This window comes from Lynx rufus, unplaced genomic scaffold, assembly GCF_022079265.1.
Source record: "Lynx rufus isolate CCGP_SWC_20201006 ecotype Redwood Valley unplaced genomic scaffold, mLynRuf1.p SCAF_4, whole genome shotgun sequence".
Taxonomy (NCBI): domain Eukaryota; kingdom Metazoa; phylum Chordata; class Mammalia; order Carnivora; family Felidae; genus Lynx; species Lynx rufus.
Window position 1 is genome coordinate 128,219,568 of NW_025814856.1, and position 24,020 is coordinate 128,243,587.

General features: G+C 39.3%; 1 protein-coding gene across 1 annotated transcript in view; it reads right to left on the bottom strand.

Annotated features, from left to right (window-relative positions):
- ELMO1 (engulfment and cell motility 1) overlaps positions 1 to 24,020 on the bottom strand; it is a 532,635-nt gene that overhangs the window by 447,037 nt on the left and 61,578 nt on the right. The window lies entirely within an intron of this gene.

Consider the following 24,020-nt stretch of genomic DNA (forward strand, 5'->3'; position numbering starts at 1 on the left):
ACAGAACCTGCAATTTGATGCAGCTCCTCTGAGAGCTCTGCAGGAAAAACACCCTATGGCTCAAGCATAACTTCCGGTGAGGTAAAACTGGGATTTCTTGACGACCTCTATATTCTTACCTTTCCACTTAATGAACGGATAAACTTTTGCACAAGTTGAATATACTCTCCTACGTCCCTAGAGAAAGGATCCAGAGGGACTCTTTTATAAGCAGATAATACAATTTTATTTCCACTAACAAGGAATAATCTTAATTGACATCTAGCTCTGTCAGAATACATAGCCTCAGAACAAGTACTCAAAACTGAAATAATGACTTTTTGGTGTCGGGCTCCAACATTTAATGAGCTTATTATAGCAAAAACCTAAATAGCAAATCAATTCACTCAGGTATAAGACAGTTCACTGGGAAGTTACACAGCTTAAAGTAGAAGTTTACAAAGCTTGACAGAGATTTTTTAAAAACCGAGGTAGAGGGGCACCTGGGTGGCTCAGTTGGTTATAACAGTGTCCAACTTCGGCTCAGGTCATGATCTTGTAGTTCATGAATTCAAGCCCCGCATCGGGCTCTCTGCTGTCAGCAAAGCCTGCTTTGGATCATCTGTCCCCCTCTCTCTCTCTGCCCCTCCCCTATTTGTGCTCTCCTGCTCTCTCTCTCTCTCTCTTTCTCTCAAAAATAAGTAAACATTAATAATAATAATAAACAACTGAGGTAGACATTTAAAACATTTACTTAAAAATTACCCAGACAAAAATTAATTCACCTACATGTTAAGGCACAAATTACTTGGAGACCAAGAGAGACAAAATACTTTTTAAGAAAATTCCAGGATGTGCCTGAGGGTACTCCTTGATGCACCCATGAAGAGGCAGGGTGGCTGCCCACTCAAAAGTGGGATTGAATTAGGCGCATCAAATTTCAAAAAGATTTCAACCCAATCCCCAGATCAACTGAGTAGGAAAGGCACATGTCCTAGCAAGTAACTGCAAATAAGAGTAAGAATTAATTGCACTCTCTACCTTTACCAGTAAGAGCAATATTGAATTTATTGTCTTCTCCACAGACGGTGACTGCTCTGTTTTCAAAAGGAAATTTTTATAAATGGTCTTAAGGTTTAATAATAGGAAATCCATTTAATAATTTATGGCAAGGCCATAAGACAGAATAGTAGTCATTAAAAAATCATATCTAAAAAATCTATGACATTAGACAACATTCCCACTATACTTCATTGATTTATTTATAACCATTAACATTTAAATATTAATAAATATTTATTCCAGTAGACACTCACTACAATGGTAAGAACTCAGAACAACTAGAATTCTCATACATTGGTGGTTAACTAGTAGATCTCCTTTGGGGAGGGACACCTGGGTGACTCAGTGGGTTAAGCACCCAACTTACTCTTGGTCTCAGCTCAGGTCATTATCTCACAGTTCCTGAGTGAGATTGAGCCCCCATCCCACTCTGTATTGTCAGTGTGGGTTTCTCTCTCTCCCTTTCTCTCTGTCCCTCCCCCCACTCATTCTCTCTCTCTCTCTCTCTCTCTCTCTCTCTCTCTCCCTCTCTCTCTCCTTCAAAATAAATAAATAAGCATTAAAATGTTTTTTTTTTTTAAAGAAACAGTTGGGGTAGTTCTTACAGTAGTAAATGTACAATTTCCATATAACCCAGAAATTCCACTCCTAGGTATATACCTAAAAGAAATGGAGGCATATGTTAACACAATGACTTATAAGTGAACGTTCATAGCAACTTTCTTCATAAAAGCCAAAACTAGAAACAACTTAAATGCCCATCAATTGATGAATGGGTAAACACATTATGGAATATTTGAAATACAATGGAATACCAGTCAGCAATAAAAAAGAATGATTTACTACCCACAGTAACAAAAATGAATCTGAAAAGCATTCTCCTAAGTCAAGGGTCAGCTCTCTTCAGCCTACAAGGACAAATCTGGCCTTCTCCCTATTTTTGTTAACAAAGTTTCACTGGAACAGAGTTACATACATTCATACATTCGCTTATATATTTTCCAAGAATGATTTCATGGTGTAATCAGCAAAGTTGAGTACTTTCAACAAAGACCTTATAGCCCGTAAGAATATTTACTATCTGAATCTTTACAGAAAAAGTTTGCCAATCCCTATGCCAAATAAAAGAAGCCAGATACAAAAGAACACATATTGCATGATTCCATTTATATAAAATTCTAGGATAGGCAAAAGTATATTGATACAAAACACATCAGTGTCTACCAGGGTCTGGGGAGAGGGGTTTGACTGCACAGGGCACACAAGGGAACTTTTTTAGAGTGATGTAAATGGTCTGTTTCTTGATTGTGGTGATACATGACTCTATACATTGGTCAATACTCATTGAAGGGAAAGGAAAAGCAATTAATTTTGTTCTATCTCCACAAAGCTGACCAGAAAAAAAAACAGACTAATATAATATAATATAATATAATATAATCTGATATGATCTTATATAACATAATATAATTTATCAATTACTACCTCCTGCTAGTCCAGTTTTACCAGGTACCACTTCTTTCAACATACTCTTCCAGGTGCTGGGAAAGTGACATTGAATTTTGTGTTCAGACCGTTTCTGCCCAGACAGTACAGTATAAAATGGCAGAATCTCACCCTGAACCATAAAGGACCCACAATACAGCATAGCTTAACCTAACTAACACAGGGTTCATTTCTCCATCCTAGTCTTTCTCTAGACACCATCTCTATGCAATCTCATACAATCCCACAGATATACTTTCAACATATATACAAAACCCAAATTTTCCTGCCTTCTTCCTTCCTACTCTCTTGGCCTCCTTTCCTTTTTTCCTTCATTCATTCCTTTTTTTCCTTCTTCCTCCCTTCCTCAAATATCCAACTGCCTACTTGATATAGATATTTAGTTTATCACATAAGCATCTCAAACAGCATATGTGAAACTAAACTCTTTCCTCCAGAATCTGCTCCTCCTTCAGAGGAGATATTGAAGATATTAAATGGAGATATGGAAATATTAAAAAATGGGTTTGTGGTAGACCATCACACCAAGTTTTCTGTTTCTCCTCTTCTGAGTATACTAGGGGGTTACACTTCCAGCTCCTTGAAATAAAAGGGTATAGCCATACATAACCCACTGTGGACAACATGTGAGTAAGAGTGACAGAATAACTGAAGAGTCATGTCCTCTCTTCCTTTGTCACAGCAAACTTGGTAGAACCAAGTCTGTTAAAATGGTGGGCAGTCTGACCACTGAGTTCAAAGGGCAGCTGCCTTGGAGGGTCAGTTGGATGTATGGCCCACTTTGCAGGCCTGAAAACTTTGTGATATGGGCCTGAGATTTTGAGGCTGTTGTTACCACAGCGGGACCTAGTCTTTCCTGACTAACACATGGGCTTCAGTGTTAGACCAAAACCCAGGTGTCCTTCTTGACACTCCTTCTCCCTTAGCTGCCGCCTCCCGTCCACCACCAATCCAACTAAACTCTCTCAAATATATCCTGTTTTCTCCATCTTCACTGACACTCCCTGGGCCAAACCAACATCTCTCAACTCCACACAGTCTCTTCTCCACACAGCCACCAACGTGGAAAGCACAAACATTTTTTAAATGGCTCTTCTGTTTAAGTGCCTTTAATGGCTCCCCACTGAGGGTGGCTTAAATCCAAAGTCTTTTTTTAATGTTTCTTTATTTTTGAGGGGGGAGGGATAAGGACCAGAGAAAGAGGGACACAGAGGATCCCAGGCAGACTCTGCACTGTCAGCAGTGAGCCCAATGTGGGACTTGAATTCAGGAACCACAAGATTATGACCTGAGCCAAAGTCAGATGCTTAAACAACGAGCCACCCAGACGCCTCCAAACCCAAAGTCTTTGACAGTTTCACAAAGGCCTACATAATCCAACCAGTGCCCGCCTGTCCAGACCTCATTCATATTCATTCTCACTCTCCCCCTCTCCATCTCTCTCTCCCTCCTCTGCCCCCTCCCTTTATTCCCAATCCCATTTCAGTACCTCTGGCCCTCTCTTGGCTGCTCTAGTATGCCAAACTCCTACTATGGAACTTAGTCTCCCTTCCTCTCATTTTTCCTTTCTGCCCCCAGCTTCTTGAAGTCATTCCAAAACACATTTACTATTCCTTTTACTTCCTACCTTTCATTTCTTACTAGAAGGGGAAAAATAACTCTGGAAAATCTCAAGAAATGATAAGACTAATTTCTCAGAATCCATAATACCATAAGATCTAAACACTGGCAGAGGTAGAAAGAGAAAGGAAGTTACCTCCAGGGCTTAGGAATTGGAGAAAGAAATGAAACACAGTGAGCAGGAAACCAAAAAGGCCAGGGAAGGGTTCCCTGAAAAATTATACCCTAGAAGGACGCTAATGACTTCATGACCATCACCACACCCTCCCATCTATGCTTCTGTATTTAAACTCAATCCCTCAAGAATCCCCTCACTTAATTCGGTTCTAACTAAGACCTTGCCCTAGGCCAGGTCTCTCAGAAGTAAAAAAGGCTCCTCCCCACAGAAGGCCAGAGAATGCCCCCATACATCCCCATCTCTGGGCCACTATGGTGTCAAAGGACGATATCCTCCCAGCAAACCAAACTGGAACCCTCAATACATTCTTCCCTTTGGATTAAATTCTCAAACAGTCTTTATCTGTGTCTTTATCAAAATAAAACAAGATTTTAGAGATACTCAGGGGACCTTAATATGGCTCTGTGTCTAATATCCATTCTGCCAAATATAGTATTGTATCCATGACCAAAAGCATTCAAAATGTCAGACAAAAATCAGAATGCTGAAACATACTTATGCTTAAATTAGAAATTTCCTGAAGAGTTTTACTCACACTTGACCATTTGGGCTTTCACCTAAATGTTAATCCAACTGGAGAAAGAGACTTTCCATGTTTGTTTGTTTCAAAAATCTAGTGAAAAGGAAAAAAATAACACATGAGTTCTATAAGGCATGCTTTAGTGCTTTAAATTCTGGACTTTATTTCTACTATGGTATTTTTTTCCAGAATTCTTACATTTTGTAATTAAGATAAGAAAAAATTCAAGTCGGGGCGCCTGGGTGGCGCAGTCGGTTAAGCGTCCGACTTCAGCCAGGTCACGATCTCGCGGTCCGTGAGTTCGAGCCCCGCGTCGGGCTCTGGGCTGATGGCTCAGAGCCTGGAGCCTGTTTCCGATTCTGTGTCTCCCTCTCTCTCTGCCCCTCCCCCGTTCATGCTCTGTCTCTCTCTGTCCCAAAAATAAATAAACGTTGAAAAAAAAAATTTTTTTTAAAAATAAAAAAAAAAAAGAAAAAATTCAAGTCAAACCAAATTTCTCTTCCTCTCATTTCACCATCTTAAGATTTGGCAAGTTTTGCTTAAGAAAGAGGAGAAAGTAGAGTGCTTTTGTGGACAAATCCTGTCTTTCAGGTGTAAGACAGCTAAGGATATTCCCTTTTCTGTCACCATTGATAAAAAAATAATTCAAAAAGGAATCTTACTGCAGACAGGTCAGAAGCATCTTCTTGGCAAAGCTCAAAAAGTTTCTATAAACTCTTATATGTCTAGCACTGGAACTTGTTAAAGATTATCCCTGGATGGTATCCAAACATTTTTATATTTGACAGTTGTGAATGACTGTCATAACTTGTAAGGAATACAGGTAAGTTTTTAGCTTTTATCAAATAAAAAGCTCTTTGACCCCACAGGTTTACATCTGAGCCTCCATGGAATGGGAACGTAATAGTAGTCTGTCTACTCCCATAGATTGGAAAACACATCCACTTTTACTGAAATAACTTCTAATATCAGGCCACATTTTCACTTTCTGCTTTAAATTCTATGATGTGGTCCTAAAGTCTTACGGTAATCAAAGGCTGTGAAACTTCACAGAGTGAAGAGTCCTTCAAATGAGCACCTGGAAATGAAAGAATTTGTTTTGGTGAATCAATTCCCAAGCTTGCTGCAGGGGATCATGCTGAAGTGTGGCGAGAGGAGTGAAGCCAAGAGATTCAGAGCTCAACAGGAAAGAGACGGTATCCAAGCTCCCTCTAGTTAGTGCGGGCCAACACCAAACAAGCAGCAGGACACAAAGGGCAGTAGGAGATCTGCTCAATATTGGTCCCTGAAGAAGCTCTCCTCATTAGGAGAAACAGAAGAGAAAACTCTCTTCTATTGTAGAACCACCAAAGTGCCAATTCTCAAATACAAACTACTCATCTCAGTCATAATTTCTTACAACCAAGACTTTGATCGCAGTGATCATAAAAGTTCAAACCCAGTGTGAAGACACAGGAGAAAATGTGGCTTCCAAGGTAAAGTGGAGAGCTGAAGAGCTAACCAACTAGTTAATCAATGCAGACAGTCTGAAAATTCTTTTCCCCAATAGTAGACTCTTCTCTCTATTACTTATAATTATTCCATCTCATCGCTTATCTTTTGCTAGGCATACAGACACACAGGAAGTACCACCATGGCCACCGTTCTCCTTCCCATGTTGTCATACTACTAAATATGTGCATGGACTTTAAGATTGCTAAGTATGTAAAACAGTTAATAATCATTGTATAGCCTACTAAAGATTACAATCACTATGCTGATAAGAAAACATCTGATAAATGAATCACCAAACTAAGATTTCACTTCCAGCCACCACTCACAGGGGTCTGTCCACCAATGAGGTTTCCAAGGTTATTAAAATGATCTAGGGGCACCTGGGTGGCTCAGTCCGTAAAGCATCTGACTCTTGACTTTGGCTCACAGTTCATAAGCTTGAGCCCCTCATCAGGCTCCGTGCTGACAGTGCAGAGCCTGCTTGGGATTCTCTCTCTCTCCTCTCTCTGCCCCCCTCTCTCTCTCTCTCTCAAAAGAAATTTAAAAAAAAAATTTAAATAAAATTATCTAGAAATTGTTTCTGAATTCTAAGCAGCAAATCCCATCTTAATCAAAGGGAATAAAAGATAAAAAGGAAAATTTAGTAACAGCTTCCTTACTTTTACCCCTCAATTTTCATATCTGTGCCATTCTTCTATAAGACAAAGGAAGAAATTATAGTCACATCCTTTAGGAATGCAAAATCAAGAGTATTTTTTCTTGAAAGTTAAATTATGTTGCATGCAACAAAACCAACATTATTGGTAATAACTACAGTCTATCAGACTTTATTTACCATACATTAAAATAGACAAACCAAATTTCTAACATCCATCTCATTTCATCATACATAGAATCTCTGTGAGGTAGAACAGCAAATACTGTCACATAATCTCACCTTACAAATAGGTGACTAAGGCATAGAAGTTATCATCTAGCTCTGAATCAGATTCATTCCAATATCCTAATACCTAATGTTCAAAACAGTAGCTGAAGTAAAACAAAGTTATGGGATCATGTACGAATCATTTACAGTTACCTAAGTTGTATGTTTCTATTTGAAGAGAGGAAGTCAGAGTTTGAGAATTTCCCACCCTCACTGAAACTGAAGAGTTTCATCCATAGAGCAACTCAAGGCTAGAAAGACATGTGGCTAACACCTACCCTATCCAAGGTTCATTCCTCTAGCATCTGCAGAATAGCAACATCTCCCAACTTGACCCAAAGAACCAGCCTCAATTAAGTAACAGCACTCCCTAAACTCCTCTAAGGGGAAAAATATTCTCTGCTCATTTCACAAATATTAACAAGGGCCTTCCTTCCATCAATCATGGAGCTTGGAGATTCTGACACAAGAGTTAAGTAAACCCTGGTTGCTGCTCGCAAGGCATTTACATTCTTACTCTCAGCAACCCAATAATGGACTGAAGAAATCATTGAAAGAATAAAAGAACAAACATATCAGATGCTACTAAAATACTTTACACCTACATAGTTCCATTATATCAATAAGAATATGAAAGCAGAATCTCTTTGATGAGTTTTTACCAGCCCAACATTTTCTGGCCTCTTCCTCTTTCTCTGTCCCCATCTCCTACTCCATTCTTCCTAGCTCACTCTCTTCTGGCCATGTGGAACTTCTTGTAGTTCCTCAAAAATACTATGATTTCCACCCACTGTTCCCAAAACTTCCCATAGCTTGTTTGCTCACCTTATTCAGGACTACCCAAATGTCATCTCCTCAGAGAAGCCTTCTCTACACAACCTAACGCCAATAAAATTGGCATACACGCCAGCACACATACATTCCCAATCATCCTCTTCCTCTCTCTCTCACTCTCCTTCACTCACCACTTATCACTACCTTGTACTATATTGCACACTCACCTATTTGTTTATTGTCATAATTCCACTCTAGAGTGTAAACTATGAGGCAGGAATGCTATCCTCTTCACCATTAGACCTCTAGTCACGTAGTAGGCTCTCAATAAATATCTGCTGAATAACTAAATAAATAAACTGATTAGATTCGGGGTAAGCCAATTATTTCTTAGACGCTTTAAGGAAATTCCTCAGAAGTACAGTGAAAAACAGCAGGCTGCAGTTTCAACTCAGTAAGTGTGTGACCTGGAGAGCCTGGGGAAGACTACAGAAGAAAGAATTGGTTACTTAAGCATGGTACATATTAAGAGTGACCAGACTGTAATAGAAAAAAACTGGTGAGCATTAGACCTGGGCTCCAGTCACAGTAATGGAATCAGAATCCTCTAAATAAAAACAAAAACAAAAAGCTAGCCAAAAGCCAAAGCTACCACATAGCCAAAATGTGGTAATTTGCATGAAATTATTTGACATCATATAAACAGGCAGAAATAAACTATAGCAACCATATGCTACTTCCCTCTATTACCCCTTCTCCACTAGCCACCACTGCAGGCATCATTATCAATCACTGATAATAAATCTAACTCCTTTCCTGCCATGGCTGAACAGGACATCAGAATCACTAACACTCTAAGTCAATCACAATTTCTTAAAGACTTTTAGAAAAAGTAGACATATTGGAGTACAGGGAAACTTCCTTGGTAAAATATATCTAAAAAGCCTATAGCTTTTTTAGCCTAGCAATCATCATGCTCAATTATGAAGCATTGAGCAGTCCTTTTAAAATTGAAAACAAGGCAAGGAAGTCCAACAGCACAATCTTTATTAAATATTGTACTGGAGGTCCCAGCCTACACAATAAGACAAGAAAAACAAACATTATAAGGATTGAAGGGGGAAAGCAAGTTTGTCATTAATCAGACAATATAATTATCTACCAGAAACTTTATTAGTATTAATAAGATAGCTTGTCAAGATTTATTAATATGAGATCAATGCATAGAAGTTATCTGCATTTCTATACACCAGCAATAAAGAATTAGAAAGAGCAATCTTTCAAATATACAATTTACAATAATATAATAATAATAATAATAATAATAATAAAGAAACTTAGGAATATACCAAACAAAATTTTACAAGATCTTTCTGTACAAAATAATAAAATTTATTGAAAAATTTCAAACACCCCAAAATAGACGGAGAGATATAAAGTTTATGACTAAGAGGAACCAATATGGTAAAGACATCAACAAGGATATGTAACAAATATAGAGGCTGGAGAAGGACCTAAGCACAGATGAGGGCTTAGTAACTGCTAAAGCTGACACTGCAGACTAGTGGGGGGGGGGGGAAGGGGGGGAATTAACCATTTAATAAATAGCACCAGAACAATGCGGGGAAAATTAAACTTAACCCCCACATCACAATCTACATTAAATGAAACAATTCCAGACATTAAGTATAAATTAATAGAAAGGTAAGTCTTAGAATATATATATATATATATATATATATATATATATATATACACACACACATACACACATACACAAGAATATCTTAATTATCATAACTGAAGAAGGATCTCTTAAGAAGGATACAAATAGCCTGACCAAACTGCAGATTCAACCTCCCCCAAAAACGTAATCTTAACTGGTCATTCAGGAGTTTTCTGGTCAGCATCAATGAAGGTAATCTGTCACACGGACCCTCTATATCTCCCAAAGGAAGATTAGGTAATGTACATGAAAAGACCTCCTTGCCTAAAACAATCCTTTCCTTTCTTTTGCTAGTAACTTTCTTGCCCCACCCTCCTTCCTAAAAAAACAAACAAACAAAAACAAAAACTTGCATTTTGTACAGTTCTTTGGAGTATTCCTCTACTTGCTAGAAGGGATGCTGCCTAATTCATGAATCATTTAATAAAGCCAATTATATCTAAAAATTTACTTGGTTAGGGGCACCTGGGTGACTCAGTTGGTTAAGCGTCCAACTTTTGGTCTCCACTCAGGTCATGATCTCAGTTTGTGAGTTCAAGGCCAGAGTTGGGCTCTGTCCTGACAACAGAGAGCCTGCTTGGGATTCTCTCTCTCCCTACCTCTCTCTCTGCCCCTCCCCTGATTGCTCACTCTATCTCTCTCTCAAAATAAACAAATAAACTTAAAATTTTTTTTTAATTTACTTGGTTAATTTTTTTAAAATATTTGTAAATCATATTTTTTTAAATGTTTATTTTTTTTTAAAGAGACAGAGACAGAGAGTCAGCAAGGGAGGTGCAGAGAGAGAGAGGGAGAAAGAGAATCCCAAGCAGGCTCCAGCTGTCAATGCACAGTGCTGTACAAGATCAATTTCATGAACTGTGAGATCATGACCTGAGCCAAAATTAAGAGTTGGACATTGGAGACTCAACCTACTGAACCACCCACACGCCCCAAGTTTTTTTTAACATCACTTATTGAAAAGATATTTGTAACATTTATAATGAATAAAGACTTATTACATAGCATATAAAAAGAGCTGCAAGGAATCAATATAAAAAAGGATAAGCAACATAAACACATTTTGGCATTTCATGAAAGAGAAAACATGAAGTTCTTTTGGGTTTCTTTTGTTGATGAACAATAGTCTCTAATTTTTTCCTATTTAAAAAAAAAATGAATGTCAATAAACCTATGAAAAGATGGTCAGCCACATTAGTAATTAGGAAAATGGAAAGAAACTCCAATGCAACACCATTTTACATCCTTGAGGCTAGAAAGTTTATATAATCTGACAACACCAAGTGTAGAAAGTATGTGGAGCAACAAGAACTTCATGTGCTCCTGGGAGAATTTATGGCACAACTACTGTGGGATCATGATGGCACTGCCCAGTAAGGTGGTAGATGTATACACCCCTTACAACACAGCTTCTCCTCCCTGGGGATACACCCTAGAGAAACTGTTACTCATCTGCTCTAGGAGAGGTGCACAAAAATATTCATAGCATCATCCTCACAGCAAGAGACTGGAAACAACTCAAATAAATGTCTATCCTGAGAAAAATAAACGGTGGCATATTCATAAAATGGAATACACACTATAAAGAATGAAAAGGAAGTACAGCTACATGTATCAACATGGGTGGATCTCAGAACCATAATGTTAATGTTGAACAAGGCACAGAGAATTTAATACAAAATATTTCCATTTTTATAAAGTTCCAAAGTTACTGTCTATATTTATGTAACCCTAAAAATAAAATAAAATAAAATAAAATAAAATAAAATAAAATAAAATAAAATAAAATATAAAATAAAATAAAAAAATAAAAAGAAATCATGAATTAAATATTCAGGACAAAGGTTACAAAGATGAGGGAGAGGAATGGGATCAGGGCTTCAAAGGTACTGTAAAGTTCCATTTCTCAGGCTGGGTGGTGGGTAAATGAGTATTAATTTTTTATTATTCCTCATTAAACAATACGTATGTTATATATCCTCATTTGCCTATATGGTATACTTAAAAATGTAAAATTCTATCATAATTTATTAAAATGAAAACGTTAATAAGAGGTGCCTGGGTGGCTCACTCAGTTTAAGTGTCCAACTCTTGATCTTGGCTGAGGTCATGATCTCGGCATGGGAAGATGGAGCCCCACATCTCGATCTTAAGAATCTTAATTGGGGGGCACCTCGGTGGCTCGATCGACTGAGCATCGGACTTTGACTCACGTCATGATCTCATGGCCTGGCTCCCAGTTTCTGGCCCCGCGTCGGGCTCTGTGCTGACAGCTCAGAGCCTGGAGCCTGCTTCAGATTCTGAGTCTCCCTCTCTCTGCCCCTCTTCCACTTGTACTCTCTCTCAAAAAATAAATATTTTTTTTAATTTTTTTTTTAAAAAGAATCTTAAAGGAGCTTAAGATTCTCTCTTTCCCTCTGCCCCTCTTCCCCACTTGCTCTCTCTCAAAAACAAAAAAAATTAATTAATTAAAATGTTACGTTTTGGTATTTATTTACCTAGAAAATTAACTTTTGTGAAATACCAGATTTTAGCATGATAACAAAAGCATGAGATGTCCCTATAGCAATAAATAATGGAAGTACATTTAAACTTTCTTGTATATATTTAAAGTAGCTACATCTTGGGGCCCCTGGGTAGCTCACTCCATTAAGACTCCAACTTTGCCTCAGATCATGATCTCATGGTTAATGGGTTCGAGCCCCTTGTTGGCCTCTATGCTGACAGCCCAGAGCCTGAAGCCTGCTTCAGATTCTGTGTCTTCCTGTCTCTCTCTTTCTGCTCCTCCTCCACTTGTGCTCTGTCTCTCTCAAAAATAAATAAACATTTTTTAAAAATTTTAATAAAGATAAAGTAGCTACATCTTAATAAACTGCACTATGTAAAAGAATCTATGACCTGCTAAAGAATGGATCTTTTCTTTCCTAAAGGAGGAAGGGGCATGTTTTCTAAGGAGGCAGAGTTAAATAACCTTCACATTTGAAAAGCACAGAATCAACAGTCTCTTCCTGGTTCTCTTCAGTGGCTTGTCTCTTATTCCTTGCCTGAAATTCCCTCCTCTCACGCACCCCTTGCATTTACTCATCACTCCCTTGATGAGCTGATGGCTTGTCATATGATTATTTAGCAACTCCAGAGTACGACGGGGTGGGGGGAGGGTCAGATAGACAGAAATGAGAAAGCAACTGAGATGTGGCTCAGAAATACCTTCTTTCCATGTCTCTGTTACTAAAACTAATACAAATAATTGTCAAAAGTAAAATCCTGAAATGACTTAATTTGCTACAAATACTTGCTAGTAATTACCACTTAGTCATTGTCTTGACCTTTTGCAGTAAGTATAGGATAAACATTGGGTCTGCTCAGTTTTTTTTAAAAAAAGCAATGAGTTTCTAGTTCTAAAACTCACTGATTCATTAAAAATAATTTAGTCCTGTCCCCACTGTTTAATTTTTTTTAAATTTTTTATAGTTTTACTTATTTGTTATGAGAGAGAGAGAAAGAACATAAGCAGGGGAGCCACAGAGAGAGGGAGAGAGAGAATCCCAAGCAGGTTCCTCACTGCCAGCAAGGGAGCCTGATGCAGGGGTCAACCCAGGACCACAAGATCATGACCTGAGCTGAAACCAAGCATCGGACACTCAACCGACTGAGCCACCCAGGCACCCCTGTCCCCGCTTTTTTTAAAACAGGGAAGGTAACTAGAAAAGTGACTGAGGCAACTAACGCATCTTCGTGTGGTGTGGTTAAAACCTTAATCTCTGAGATCACTATCACCTAACTGGCTCTATCACTAACTACCAGAGTGACTAGGCAAATCCCTTAATCCTCAACGTCTCATCTGTTAAATGTGGGTAGGACCACTACGTCACAGGTGTGCTGGGATGATTATATGAAGTCAAGTGCTTCCATGAGACACTGGCACATGATAAATATACAATACATGATCACTGTGTTTAATGTTCTAAAATCATAAGGCCAGGTAGGTCCAAAATAGGATTTTCCATAGATTTCTTTTTATCCTCCCCTATCCTACACATCTCATTTTTAAAATTATAGCAACTAAATAACACTTTTTATAACTTAGAGTTGTACTAATAAACTTTTCTCTCCTCCCCAGGGCTAACTGAAACACATGTAAGTATATTTCAAACTAATAAAAACACAGTAATTCAATAAATAACGCCACTCTTTCTGCCAACCCCTTCAGTCTAGTTTACATATTTAATGGGTATTTTCAGCTGTGTTCCTAGATAAATCCCTCACTCTTTAAGGGATCTGACAGTCGGCGCTTCTCTTCAGCGCTCTTTTCTCACAATTATCTTTCTCTTCAACTTGGCGTTGAGCAGAAGAGAGCGATTATCAGGAGACATCATCTCCCCAGTCTGACAGGGTCTTAATGATGGCAAATGTAGCCACAGCCAGCCCGGTATCCTGAGGCTTGTAAAAGCAACATCTCCCCTCCACGCTTCTGATCTCACCCTTGGTGCTGAGCAATAGTCACAGTGTGCTGTGACACCTAAGGGAAGAATCACCTGAATGAGCCTCACCTGAAATCCGGCCACACCATCTGCTTTGCAAGTCAGCATGTCACATTACAACAGGAGAAGCAGATGTAAAGCTGAAGACAGCGCTAGGGGACATCTGTTCTGGGAAAGGCACACTTACTTGCCCTAAAGCCAAAAGCAAACAATCTAACTAAACCAATATGCAAAAGAGGGAGTTTAATAAATTTAGACTTCTGCGGTAAATCCCTCTGTTGAATATTGTGCTTCATCGTTCCACTGCAAGGAGTCTATGGCTTATTTGTGCGTGGTGCTATTTTAATTTAAGCAGTGCTGTTCTTTTAAACAACTCAACACGTTATCGTAAATGCTTAATGGCTATGCAAACAATTTTTACTCACTTTAAGCCAACACAACTATGGATAGAAGCTTGAAATGTAAATAGAATGAATCCATATTTCCCAATTCTCTCCCTTCCCTGCTGCCTTAGGCGGCCTGTTCTGAGTTCAACAAAGGCTCATGTTTAAGGGACTAACAAAGCAGGCACATCCAGTCAATGAGAAAATAAAACATTATTTGTTACTTTATAGTTCTAAAAACATACTAAGGTCATCATCATGAGAATATGTGCACTGTGTTGGATTTCCTGACACTTACTTTATGGTTATTTTTTATTTTAATTATATGGGGGGGGGTGGGCACCATGCACATAGTTCCCGAGGAGCTAGCTGGCCCTAGTCCAGCTTCGGCCAGCCTTCCCCAAGAGCTCTAGTTTATTATACCCTGAGACCACATGTAAAATACTTAATACCAGTTCAGGGTCCACAATGACCAATCGTAATGGATGCTGGCCACGACTGGCACACCAGTGAGTCCTGGCTGAAGGCCAGAACCTTGGACACCCAAGCAGCCCAGGACGGAAAAAGAAGGAGGTGGTGGCTGAGAATGAGATTGTTACGCAACCATTTGTGTCTGACTGTATCAACATCCAGCTCTCCTTTCTCCATGTTGTCCAAGAACTTATTAATACATTTCTGGAAGTCTTGCAAAAAGCTGAATAGACTGTATCTGAGGCTTCCTTACCACTCGCCAGATAAAGAGAACACTAGTTAATCGTTTTTTTTTTTTTTTTTTAATTTAGAACTTCTACAAAGTAATTTTTGGTTCTTTGCTCCTATGTCCCTGATTCCTATAGTATTTCCTCTCCTTAGAGGCAAAGCAGTACTCAAAAGCACGCATAATCACATCTTAAGAGGTTACTCCTCTCCCTGCTAAAAACTTGGTAAGTGAAAAAGAAGGGAAGCCTTCCTGGGTTTATAAGCTGGTAAACAGATCAAATTCTTCCTAGCCAAAAAGCACAGATTCATGCAGCTTGAGAGGGAAGGGACAAGCCAGTTAGCAAAGGTTTAGGATTTTACCTTTTATCAAAGCTGACCTCACCTAATGTTCACTGTTTTTTAAGCATTTTTCATTTATCCAAGATCAAAAAGTTGCAAGAAATCTGCGAACCTGTAATTCACAGCGTCTCTTACTTACCCATTAGTTAAAAGTCTCTGATTCCACAGGATGTGGCAGGTCTTACAAGTTTTGAAAAAGGGAACTGCCAGACCATGTGTCTGTCTGTCTGTCTGTGAGTGGACAAAGATAAATCACTATAAGCAGATCTTAGTTTAGTGATGAGTAAACAAGGTGGCCTCACACAGTTATGCAAATGAGGGGTGAACTAGTACCACTGACAAGAGGGAGGAGGAGTGACCTTCAGTGACCTGAGCAGGGTTACCCCTCTCCAGTACTCCTTGATAGGCAGAGTAGATCAAGGACGAGAAGGTGGATACATGTGCATAAGGACAGAGGAGCCATCCTCTACCCACAGGAAAAAAGGGATCCAGAATCCCTCTCTTAGGACATTCAATTTAATTAGACTGATGGGTTTGGATTGTTCTGACAGAAAAGGAAACCTAGAGTCTGAAGAGATTAATTAACAGCCCACGAAAGAGGTATTAAAATTACTGCAAACTGAAAACGTCAGCACAATCAGCAACCACAGAAAGAAAATTATCTAAACTTCAGCAGAGGCTTCAAAAAATACAGCCTACAGTACAGACGAGGCCCCTTACGCCCCACCACCCTCTCTGCCTGGAGAGAGAAGACTAACCCTTAGCACCAGGACAAATGAATTCAGGTGTGCATTAGCATCAAAAAGCCCAACAGAACTTTCCATACTTCCCCACTGAAGCTCTAAACATCTCTTTTTTATTAAGTTGGTATATATCTCTGACTTTATCTCTGACTATTCAGCAAGTTAATCAATACTGAGTACTCTTGCATGCACATGTAAGTAAATCTTTGTTTTTCCCTGTTAATCTATTCTCAGTTAAATGGCAGGACCCAGACCTTTTGAAGCTAAGTGGGTAGAGAGAAGTTCTCCTCCCAACAGATCCCAAAGACTAGAGGAGTTAGAAGTATAACCCAAGTTCAAAAACAGGATCTGGAGAAAGCTCCCAAAAAACCAGTCATGCTGGAATGGGGAGCCAGCACTGCAGCAGCTGAGCTCCCGTGTGTGCACTAAAGGGCTGCACCCTCGGAAGGCCAGAGTCAGACCACTCTGTGTGGCCTGTGTAAGAACCTGGACCAGATAACCAGATGAGGCCCATACTTCTGTCTCTCCTGGGCAGCCTGAAGCAGATCTGAAACCTGGACCAGGAAAACCGCATACTTGTGGACAGTGGCAGAACTGAAGACATGGGGTGTTAACCGACTTCCAACTAATATGTGCAAAAGAATGCTCGGAAAATTGGTATGGAAAATGAGAGAGTAGTAACCAGATTTGGACACCAATATGCACAAACCCACAGAGATAAAGAGAGAGGGGAGGAAAAAACATCATTTTAAAAATTGCTATTGCCGGAAATAAAAAGGGGGAAAAAACTAAAATTTACAGATGGTCTTCTATGTAAATGTACTTATATCTAACTTACTAAATGCTTGACTCTGCTCATCATAATGGTTCTCCTTCAACATTTCTCTCTTCAGAAAACGGACTTCTATTCAAGCAATCTGAGGATCATTCCTGATAGCTTTTTTCCTCATTCCGTACATTCATATTCATTGTCAAGACCAAGAGAACTGAACTCCTAAGTACGTCAGTCTTCTTTCACCTCCACTTTCACCATCATTTTTGCTGGGACTATTGCAGTAGCCTCCTGACACTTCCCTTGCATTGACTTACTCCCCCCTCCACTCCCAATTCCATTCACTACAGAGAATTTTTTAAATGTCTTATCACTTCCCTATTTAGAATCTCTCAAAAGATTCCCATTGCCCCTAGAATCCTTAACAGGGTGTTATCTTGCATCATTCTCTCCTCATTCATTAGTTTTCAGCCACTAAGGTCTTCCTAGAAAGGGTCAGGTTCAATCCGGCCTCATGCTCTACCTGGAAAGTAGGAGATGGTCCATAAATATTTGCTGAGTGCTCCTGAAATTAGGTATTTTAAGCTCCATATTACCTATGATAGGATGACTATATGACCCAGTTTTCTCGACAATAATTGTTTAGACTCGGTGAACCAGCATACTGTTCGATAAATTCTCACTTTCACTCTGGGCTGTATGATGAGTAAGATATATAGGCACCCTATCTATAAGGAAGCTGAAATTCAGAGAGGTCAAATATAAATTCACTTCTCTCTATTTGCACTAGTGATACTCTCTATAAAGTCACTGGGATCACTGAATTGGCAAATGCTGAACTATTGCTCCTAAGGGAAATACACAGTTAGGTTCCTGTGAGCCAACAGCCACATTTTTGTCAGCCAATCTATACACAATTTTGTTCTATGTGTGTTTCTGCCTAAAGATATCTTATTTAATATGAACTGATTCATTAACATTGAACTCATGGCAGCAACACTGTAACTTCTGCCTGAACAAGCTTATCTAACACAGACATTTTTCTCTTAAGCATGGCACAACCTTTTGCACTTAGAAACACTAGACAGCACCCTGTCATTATGCTTGGAACTAATTTTAAAGAGTGAAATCACAACAAAAGGCATAAAAATGTGAAAAACATGGCACCAAACAGACCATGAAAAGGACATTTGTTTACATCATGAGAGCTGAAACAAGAAGGCAGAGTGTTGCTTTGTTCGACCTCAGCTGGGAATGTGCTCACTGGGCAACTCAGAATTTTCACTGTTGAGTGCATGTTTGTGAATGACTGTAAAAGCACTAGAAGCACTGATTTAGAGTTATAAATACAAGTAGGCAAATTCATAAATACAGAATCCACAAATACTGAGTATTGATTGTAGCTTATTTAAGGTTCTACAGCTGCTGTAGAGTGAGGACAGACCCCAGATAATATCCAAGTTCACAGCCTTTGTCCATTCATTAGATCAGTACTACCCACAAAAGAACTGCTCTTTCAAAAACAGGGTACCATTACTCTAGGTAGAGTGGTCATAATGAATAAAACCTCGGGATTGCCAGTTTATCAGAGTTCCAGTAGAAAGTGCAGGATGAAAGAGGCAAAATTCTTCTCCATGAAGTGGACAACAGTCTGTATAAAATGAGCCACTAAGCTACACCATCTCTGAACAGTAAAACTGCAAGAACTAGCTACTACTTCTTAAGTGACAATTCATAAGGGAGCCCCAAGTTATTTATAATAACAACAGGTGATTTCACACTGTGATGTAGGCTCTAAGATTAACAAAAATGTGAGTTTATGCAATTACGCATATTTTTAACAGTCAAAGCTTGAACCATCTACAAACCAATGTCCAGGTAAATTTATATGTAGAACATGAGACATCAAATATTCGTGCCTCCTTCTAGTCTACAGGGGTGGACAGAATCTTTGACAAGTTTCCAGATCACTGTCACTATTCAGGAAATCCCCTCTACAGTGAATGTCTCACTTCTTAGTAAATTTTTATGTCCTCTTTTAAAACACATTCAAAACAAGGAGACAAATCTTCAGATTTATGAGCAGTATGAAGTAAATACTTTAAATTGCACATTAGTTTTCTATTCAAGAACTGAAGACTATTTAAGGCTATTTAAGAATCAAGTATAAGAAAAATACGTCCCACTGGTCCACTTAATTTTAACTGGCTCTCTTGGCATGTCAAGACTCACACTGCTCTATTGATACGTGATAATGTTGAAATGTTTTTAGCTAATTGACAAAATATTTAAGGCAATCTCAAATACTTGCCTTATATTTTTAAAAAAGAAGCCTTCTTTCTACCATTAAGAAAACACCAAGGGCACCTGGGTGGTTCAGTCGGTTGCGTGTCTGGCTTTGGCTCAGGTCATGATCTCGCGATTGGCGGGTTTGAGCCCCACATTAGGCTCTGTGCTGACAGCTCTGAGCCTGGAGCCTGATTAGGATTCTGTGTCTCCCTTTCTCTCTGCCCCCCCGTCTGATCATGCTCATGCTCGCGCTCTCTCTCTCTCCCTCTCCCTCTCTCTCACTCTCTCAAAAATAAATAAATAAACATTAAAAAAAAAAAAAGAAAAAAGAAAACACTAGCTTATGGGGTGTTTAAAATTTGGAGGAAAATACACTCCTACACTCAATTTAGGGTTCAAATTTGAACTAATTGGAGACTTAGAAAAAACCCCAGTAGGAATATGAAATATACTCTTTGCCCAGATTCTTCTGATACTAACATCTTATCACAGTAGCTTTATCTCTTTTTCTTGTATTATTTCAGAAGAGTGAAGGAGTTCAAAGTATGCCACCCCCAAAATGTGCTGGTCTAGCATCAGGATTACTGTGGGCTGAAGGCAATTTTTAAAAAGGGCATACACGGGATGAGCTTTCTGCCCTCTGCCAATCTGCCTGACAACAGAACACAAAATCCCCCATAAAGGTGTCCCCTGCTTTCCATACCAGGATGAAGACAACCTTATCCCCTAGGATGAGATGGCACCAAGATGCAATTGCATAAACAAGCCTTACTAAATTAACCCTTACCTTCCAGTTGCCCCACATATTTATCTTCCCATAGTTTGCTACCCTTGAAAACCTAAAACCCTTTTCCTTTGACTTTATCACTTCTTTGAAACTTACTGTTCTTTTGTGAAGATGCTATAAAGCCCAAGTTCTAACCACCCCTTTGAGTTACCCAACACTGAGTTTCTCCTATGTGTATGCATGCTGCAATAAACTTCTGTTTGTTTTTCTCTCATTATTTCCTCTTTTGTCAGTCTAATGTGCAGAGCCCCAGCCGGAGAACCTAGGAGGATAGAGGAAAAAGAGCTTTTCCTCCTCTGGCACTATCTATGAGAAAGTTGCAAATGTGATGCTCCTTTATCCTAAATGCTTTAATGTGCATGTCTAGAGATCAGGAACATTCACTTACATAATCACAGCACAATTATCAAAATCAGGAAGTTAAAATTGATACAACACTATTATATAATCTACAAGCCTTATTCAACTTTCACTAATTGCCCCAATAATGTCCTTTATCATAAAAGACCAGAGTTTGTTTCCCTGGTCTAGGAGTTAATCCAGGATAACTTACAGCATTGAGTTATCTAGCTCTTTGGTCTCTTTCAATCTAGGAGAGTTCTTCAGTCTTTATTTGTCTTTGTGACATTGACATTTTTGAAAGTAAGGTAAAATCTACAAAAGTTATTTTGTAGAACGTCCCATTATTTGGGTTTTCCTAATGTTTCTTTGAAATGAGACTCTTGATTTTTTTGGCAGAAATATAACAGGAGTGGTGTCATACCTCATATCAGGAGGCACATGCAGTCGGTTTATCCCATTGATGAGGGAGGGTATCACCTTTGAGTACTTGGTTAAGATTGTATCTGTCCAGTGAGTTCATGAATTTTTACTTATCCTTTGTTACATAGCATCTAACACAAAAATTTTGAAACACTTCACAAATGAATCTACATATACATTTTTTGTTATATTTTCAGTTTTTATTTGACGGCTCATCTTTGTTTTCTACCTATCTCCTTTATTACCAAGTACAATGTTTCTACTACTTTCCCTTTTTATCGTATAACATGTTACAGGAAAAGTGTAAAACCACCTCCCAAAGGCCACCACATTGGGGATTAGACTTCAACACACGAATTTTGGATGGACACAAACACTTAGTCCACAACAGACATTCAATTACTTACACTCAAACGAGATGAATGAAGTGATACACATGCAAATAAAAAGTGCCAGTCATTAGAAAAGATACAATACTTACCAACAAGAGGGATCACAATAATTAGATTATAGGAAAACTGGAATTTCTCCATTGGTTTGTCAGGAAAACACTAAATTCTAGATCTACTCAATAACTTGCCTCAAAAATTTGACCCCTACAAATTACTTCCATTACTGTAACCTGTAATAAAACTAACAAGGGTTGCACACAAGAAAAGACAGCAATACAAAAGAACACAAATTTGTTTGAATTTATGGTCTTGTTAAAATAACACTGCAGCTATCATATTTTAAAATATACAGATTTGACAAAGTGTAAAAAGTTTACATTCTATACTTTGTTTTGATGTTCTAAGCATAGCCAACACTGCCTAGGAATTGGTTTACTACTTTTCTGGGAGCAAATGAATAAACCTCCTTGGACAGTGCCTGAAAATATACCTCTTAGTGGGCCTCCTTGGGACTCTGGGATTTGGCCGACAATGGTCAATAAATTCTCCAGAGTGATACATTTAATACACAGATCAGATCATGTCACTCCCCTGCCCCAAACTTTGCATCCCATCACACTGAGAAAACATTCAAAGCCATATGCATAGTCTGTCGGCCTCTATGGTCTGGCCTCCACTCCTCTCTGCACTTCTGTCCCTGTCCAGTCCACTCCACTGGCCCTGCTGTTCTCCAGCACACCAAACACAAAGCTCTCCTCTGCCTAGAACATCCCCCCAACCAAATTGCTCTGTGACTTTCTCCCTCTCTTTACTCAGGCTCCAACGTTGTCTCGTTGGGGAAGCCTGCTTTAATCCCTAACCAAAACAATGTCCTGTCCTTCCCACCTGCCTCCCCTATATTATTTTCTTATTGGTGCTCTTCAAAGTCTGACATTATGTCAGATATTTGTTTACATGTTTATTTTCTGGATTCTTCACTAGAAAAGAAGCTTCAAGTGAACATGAGTGTTTCATTCATGCCAATATCCCATCTAGAAGAGAGCCTGGCACACACGGACATGTGTGAATGAAGCACTGAATGAGTGCTTGGATTTCTACATGACAAAATGCATGCATGCCTGCACCCATACATGCATGCATACATACAGACTATGAAAGGTGGCAAGTCTGTCCTTGCATTAGAGTAATCTGTAGACCTTTGAAACACCAAACACCAGCTCTGACCCCTGGAGATCTGGATTCAACAGGCATTCCCAGGGTTAATTCTGATTCAGAGCCAGGAGCCAGAAAGCTCTCACAAGAGAGTGGGCTACCTATTAACCTAAGATCAGGCTTGTCTTCAATTTGGGGATTCCTGGGTAGTATTTCAGATGCTGTGCTTTAGCTGCTGCTCTTGGCTAAGAATGACTTCACCTATAAAAGCAGTGACTGCAGCCCACAGTGGGATGGGCCACAGTGACCTCATCCTCGGCCCAGAGCCCACTTCCTTAAGGAATAAACACACTCTCTTAACCAATGTTTTTTATTTGTGAAGAAAGGGTGTGCATACCAAGAATGCAGGTTTCCTTTGTTTTGAATGTTGTGATTGTTATGAGCAGGCAGTTGGAGAGGGAGGGAGGAATAAGGAAGAGTAATGAAGGGATAGGTTTGGATAAAGGACAGAAGATTACAGGGACAGATTGTTCTTGCCTTGGAAGACTCACTGAGAACAGGATCACAGGGTCTCCTGAACATGCTCACCAACAGTCTTCAATGCTTATCTCTCAGACCCTGAATTCAATACTGCTCACTGAACTCTCATGATACAGACTAAACCTCTGTGTCCCCAGAATTCCTATGTTGAAACCTAATCCCCAGTGTGATGGTATTTGGGGGGGTAAGGGTGGTCTTTGGGATGTCATTAAATCATGAAAGTGGAGCCCTCATGAATGGGATTAGTGCCCTTATAAAAGGAACCCTAGAGAGCTCCCTTGGCCCCTCCACCATGTGAGGATACAGCAAGAAGATGAACCGGGAAATGGGCTCTCATCAGACACGAATGGACACCTTGATCTTAGACTTCCCAGTCTCCAAACTCTGAAAAATAGGTTTGTGTTGTTTAAAACCCACCCAGTCTATCATATTCTGTTACAGAACTCTGACCTCACTAAGATACCTTACAGCAGCCTTACTGGATAATCATAATCCCTACTGTATAAATGAGTAAGCCATGATATAGAGCCACTAAGTGACTCTTACACAGTCACGGTAGGTAAGTGGAAGATCCAGGGTTCAAACCCAGCTCTTTGGCTTCAACAAGGGACCCACCATCCCCTGCTGAATTTTGGTTGGTGCTTCCATCACCCAGCCCCCCAACCCCCCCTGACATACACTCAGCCCTTGCCGCCTTCAGTAATTCCTAACCCTGCTTGCACCTTAGAATCACCTGGAGAACTTTTAAAGGAAATACTTGAGCTCTATACTCTAATATGGTACAGACTCTATAGTCTCAAGTCTAATATTTGAGACTATAATTAATTGGCCCAGGGCGGGGCCTGGCCATTAGTATTTTTTTGACTTCCTGGATAATTCCATTGGAAAACTAGAGTT